Here is a 5,881-nt window from a genome sequence, read left to right on the forward strand (position 1 = left end):
TGGGGGTTGGGGAGTCCCAACCACCTCTGAAAGCACTTTTTAAAAAAGGGTCAGAAATCAAGTGGCAGGATTTTTAAAAAAAGAAAATTGATTTTATTGACTTATTTTTAGAAACTCATCTTGGTTGGGAGGTATTTTTTAGAGAACTATGGGAATGGAAAGGGAATGAGTATGTATCAGCCATAACTGATGAAATAAATAAAATGGAGTCATCTGTAGTGTCATTTATTTACTAGGCTAGACTGGCAGCAATTCATTGCAATAAATGTGATCCTCTATGTGACAGTTTGGTTGACTGCTACATTCCTGCCATCTCCTCTGTTCCACGGATCTCCTGTATTGTACTAAAGCTATGGCAAAAAAGAGCAATATTCGTAAGTGTTGTATTTAGCAAACAAAGGCCCTAAATGTTAAATCATATTTTACTTAAGGGGAAAAAAAGGACTAAGAGCATCTTGTTAAATGAAAACAGATTTTTTTGTCATGTGGGTTTATTGTCAAGGAATAAGCACTCAAAAGCTTTCTTTGCCTCGTTCCACAACCTGTTACAGATTGTTAAAAAGCCTCATCTATCTGTGAAGAACTGTTATTGCCTTTGGCTATAGACATGGGAGTAGAATTGTTTGGGGACCTGGGTACAACAGCAGGAAAAGAGCTGAAAGCAGTTCTTTCTAATGACAGGGGAAAGTAAAGGATCAAAGAAATGGCAAGAGACATTAACCAGCAAATAACTGAACATATAATGGAAGGGGCAATGTTTTACTGAACTACAAGATGCAGCTTCACATTTATACAGCTGAGCAATAAGAATAATTAGTACAAATTTCCGCTATAAAGAAGGAATTTTCAGCAAATCAATGCTGCATTAGAGTGCTCTTGCTGTTGCTACTGAAGGTGATGATGACAATCTAGTAATGGTCATTGAATGATGTAAATTAGTATAATTTTAAGCTTTGTGATTCTTAGTCCAACTCAATGCACCATGAAATTGGCATTATTTCTTGATTGATTAATTCATTTTAGAGACTTGCTCAAGCACTTTTACTTGTAGTGGCTTATATGTAAAACAAAAACAATGTTATAGAACTGTCCAACTGTCCCTACAAAAGATAAATTATACCTATACACATATACACAGTCACTGGCTGTAATATATTGAAATCAATGCCAGCGGGAGACCCACTGGCATTGAAAGACTGCTTTTTCAAAAGTTGGGAAATGAAAAGACAGAGCAGAAAGTTGAATACTAATTTTTTTTTGAATTGGTGAATAATTTCATTTCCCCAAACTGAATCTCATTTTCCCAAGACTAAAACCTTGTCTACACCAGTCACAAAACCTGAAGTGAACCATGAGATGGAACAATGGCTTCAAACTATAAGAAAGGAGATTCCATCTGAACATGAGGAAAACTTCCTGACTGTGAGAGCCATTCAGCAGTGGAACTCTCTGCCCTGGAGTGTGGTGGAGGCTCCTTCAATGGAAGCTTTTAAACAGAGGCTGGATGGCCATCTGTCAGGGGTGATTTGAATGCAATATTCCTGCTTCTTGGCAGGGGGTTGGACTGGATGGCCCATGAGGTCTCTTCCAACTCTTTGATTCTATGATCAAAACTCCAGAACAGCCCAACACTTTTAACAGTGTGAAGAGCAGTCTGGTTCTAACGTGAACTGGTCTGCGGTTCACATGGGTAGGGCCATGTAGATTGCGCCATATTGCCTCCAGTCACAGCAGCAAATGGCCACAGAGTTCTAGGAGAACTCTAATCCTTTGCAGACACCCTGGGCTAACATCAAAAAAGAGATTCATGCAACCAGGGAGAAGGAAGATCTCCAGATTGACCCAAAATAATTGACTGGCATTGTTAAGTCCTAAATCTGTTTTTCATATGGGACAGCAACTAGTTAATAATCTACATGTAAATCCATTTTTGTTTTCCTGGGCATTTAAAAAAATAATATGTATTTCTTGCTATATTTTATTTAAAAAATACTTCTGCACAAAGCCACCACTTTTTCAAAAGTATGCATCTTAATTTCTTTTTCAATCACTAGGTTATGCTTATCCACATTTTCTCCTAAAATTACCATGCTATAAATCTGCTTCTATATGTTTGAACAGATTCAGTTAATTTTATTTTTGCTTACTGCATCATAAACATCAGAAACATATGGATTTTGATTTCTGGTTTGTGTTCAGATTTGAGAAATGCAAGTTTGCAAATTGCTTATACACTGACCTGCATGGCTCATTTTTCCTGAAATGTGCCTGAGGATGGCTTACCCTGCCATATAAATTCTTGGATTGATGTTACACACGTCTTCATTTTCCCATGGGAATTTAATTTTTATGAAAGGATGGCTTTTATTTATGTTTGTAACGTTACTCTTTAGCCACTTCTGTCTCCACACGGTATGAAGGAAAGATTAGCTGGTGGAATTGTCTTCTTTTCAGTGCTACTTTCAGTGGTATGTAGTGGTGTTTGGGAATTCAGGATCTCCTATCCCAATGCTATTAGGGCATATTGTTTGCAATTGTTTGCAATAGTGGTTTTTCCATGGTTTTCAATTAATTATGCTTGAGTTCTCCTGTTTTCTGGACTGTTCACTTGCCCTTTATTATTGTCTTGACTGCCTATTGAGTCTTGGAGCCCTTCCAGACAGGCCCTATATCCCAGGATCTGAAACCAGGTTTTCTACTTATCCCAGATTATCTGGCAGTGTGGACTCATATAATCCAAATCCATTCAGAAAAAAAGTAAAAACTTGGGTATGGGATAAATCTCTAGGCAAGATGGTCGAAAGTGGGCAAAAATCATTACAAACTACTCAAGGAGAGGGAGAAGTAAGGGCCCTTTCAGATAGGACCTATATCTCAACTTCTGATCCCAGGTTTTCTGCTTTAAATTTCATTCAGAAAGGAGTTCTATAGTAGAGGAGCCACCCCTGAGAAGGCGCTGTCTCTCGTCCCACCAGTCACACCTGCAAGGGGGATGGGGCCAAGAGTAGGGCCTCCCCAGATGATCTTAACCACCAAGATGGTTCATAGAGGGAGATACATTTGGACAGGTAAACTGGGCTGGAACCATTTAGGGCCTTATAGGCTATAGCCAGCATTTTGAATTGTGCTCAGAAGCACACTGGCAACCAGTGGAGCTGGCAAAGTGGAGGAGGTTTGTGCTCCCTGTATCCCACTTCAGTAAGCAGTCTAGCTGCCACCCAATGGACCAACTGGAGTTTCCAAACAGTCTTCAAAGGTGGCCAACCATGGCCGAGTATGACTTCCCAAGGTACAGGCTCAACTGACACATCAGCTTTAATTGTGCAAAAGCTCCCCTGGCCACCACTGAGACCTGTGGTTCCAGGGTCAGGTTCGTAGCTCACTCCCAAGCTACGAACCTGTGTCTTCAGAGGGAGTGTAACCCCATCCTACACCAGCTGTAATCCTATACCCTGTTTGACCTTACGACTGACCAGGAGTACTACTGTCTTGTCTGGATTCAATTTCAATTTGTTTGTTCTCATCCAGACTGTCATAGCTGCCAAGCACCAGTCCAGGACCTGAACAACCTCCTTAGCAGTAGGTGGAAAAGTGTAGTAGAGTTGAACATCATCTGAGTACAGATAACATCCAGCTCCAAATATCTGAATGATTTCCCCCAGCAGCTTCATGTATATGTTAGACAACATCGGGGGGGGGGGGGGCAGGCAATATTGAGCCCTGAGGGCAAAGGCTGTGGGGCTGAGCAGGTGTCCCCCAGCAATACCTTCTAGAAATGGTCAACCAGGAAGGGCCGGAGCCAGTGTAGAACAGTATCTCCAAGCCCCATACCACAAGGCATCCCGGAAGGATACCATGGTCTATGGTATCAAAGGGTGCTGAGTGGTCCAGGAGAACCAATAGCGAAACACTTCCCCTGTCATGTTTCCTATGCAGATCATCCACTAAGGCAACCAAGGCTGTTTCAGTTCCATGACCTGGCCTAAAGTCAGACTGCGTGAAATCCAGATAATCAGTTTCCTCCAAGAATACCTGAAGTCGCAAGGCCACCACACATTCCATGACTTTGCCCAAAATATTTGATGTGAGTATTTGGATTTAAGGAAAAAAGAGATCCAAATAATTATAAAGAAAGGATAAGATTAATGTTAAGAAGTATAAAGATGGTTTTTGGGAATAGGATGGAGAGACATGTCAGCATATTGGTTTGACATTTGTTTCAGTTTTTTTTCCCCCCCTATACTAAGGAATACCTTCCAAAGTTCAAGCAGGGGGTAGCCATTTCCGTCTGCGTAAAAACACCAAAATCTGTTCTCTTTGCAGGCTATTGGCAGATTCATAGAGGAGTGCATCAGCTGGCAGATATTTATTCACATTGTTGGGGTGGAATGATACAATTAATAAGATAAGAGGAAATAGAAATATAGAAAGGACAAACATTTATTAGGATCTCAACAAGCATTAACAAACAATTGGGAAGAAGAAAAAACAAACAACCTAGTATAGATAAGCTGCTTAGTATGCACATTTTGATGAAAAATGAAATCAGTGAATGATAATTGTGGTAGAGTGGGGTTTTTTTTTGTTATAATAAAATATTTATTATTTGGCTCTAAAGAAAATCATCTTATGTTTCTCCACCTTCACTTACTATCATCTGCCCTTAGTGTCCGCTGCATCTTGCCCTGTGAATCAGATGATAATCAATCTGTAGGGATGCAATTTCTCACCGATTTTCTTCTCAAAGGAAGCAATGAATAATTTCAGTAATAATCTTCCCACTCTAAGAAAGATATCAGAAGCCATATAGTTTCTAAAAATAATATTTCCATGCAGAAATATCACCCAGTCCTTTGTATCAGCTATTTACTGATATAGCTATACAATGTCCCAGAGTACTTGTAGGGTATCAGCACAAACACAAAACAGTCTATGTAGAATGTCAAAATATAATGTCAAAAGAGCATATAGTATGCTAATTAACAAAATCCCGAGTATATAGCTCAATTCAGTGGCCCAAAACAAAATCAAAAGGAGCAACCGCTCTCAAATGTAACAGTTCCAGGTCTAAACAAGGGTACCACTGTATATAGGCTTCAGGGATACATACAATGAGGTAAATCATACACAAAGTAAGCATAGAGTCCTGAGGCTATATTGAAGATGGAGCACCACTCTCAAAAATCTTCATGGAATAAATCCAAATTAAGTCCAGTGAAAATGGAGCACTGCTTCTCAAAATGAGTCTCTGTAGGAAAAGTCCGAATGGCATTCAACAGGGGTGCCCGGGTATTTTTGTACCCTGTTTCGGGGAAAGAGATCCCCTTCTTCAGGAGTTGAAGTAATCAGCAACTCTTAGACTCTTATCTATAACAAGATATAACATAACATAACATAGAGTAACAAGTATTCTCCAGCAAAATTACAGAAGTAAAAATAATCCATACAACAAACATATATACTCACATCATGCCAGATAGCATTTACAACAAATGACTCTGCTAGTAGTATATTCACACTGCGAGTACTTCTGTAGGTTCAACCACAGGTTTATAAAGGGTAATTGGAAACTTAAAGGAAACAGCTAAAATTGAGTGACTCATTAAGTCCCTGAGGGGAAAAGGTTTTCAACTTAAAGGTCCAATACATTTCCCTTTGGGATAGTAGTTTTTCTAAGTCCATATGGGGTTTTGGAATGATGCATTCCAGAGCACAAAATTTAAAGGAGTTGGGTGAATGTTTGTATTGTGTAAAGTGTGAATATAGGAGGGACTCAGTAGATAAACATTTTATTCTGGATTTATGTTCAGACATTCTAATTCTCAAAGGTCTGGTTGTTTTTCCAATATACCACAAACCACAGTCACATGTTAGAAGGTAG

The 5,881-nt window shown here is 39.5% G+C and overlaps 1 long non-coding RNA gene across 1 annotated transcript; it reads right to left on the reverse strand.

Moving 5' to 3' along the window:
* Nucleotides 1-5,139: 5,139 nt before the first annotated feature.
* On the reverse strand, nt 5,140-5,535 carry LOC137096912 (uncharacterized). The gene is made up of 2 exons (XR_010909795.1): nt 5,467-5,535; nt 5,140-5,367 (listed from the first exon to the last, which is right to left on the reverse strand). It is a non-coding gene; the product is annotated as an uncharacterized lncRNA (long non-coding RNA).
* Between the last annotated feature and the right edge of the window lie 346 nt (nt 5,536-5,881).

Source organism: Anolis sagrei, chromosome 4 (genome assembly GCF_037176765.1).
Source record: "Anolis sagrei isolate rAnoSag1 chromosome 4, rAnoSag1.mat, whole genome shotgun sequence".
NCBI lineage: Eukaryota > Metazoa > Chordata > Lepidosauria > Squamata > Dactyloidae > Anolis > Anolis sagrei.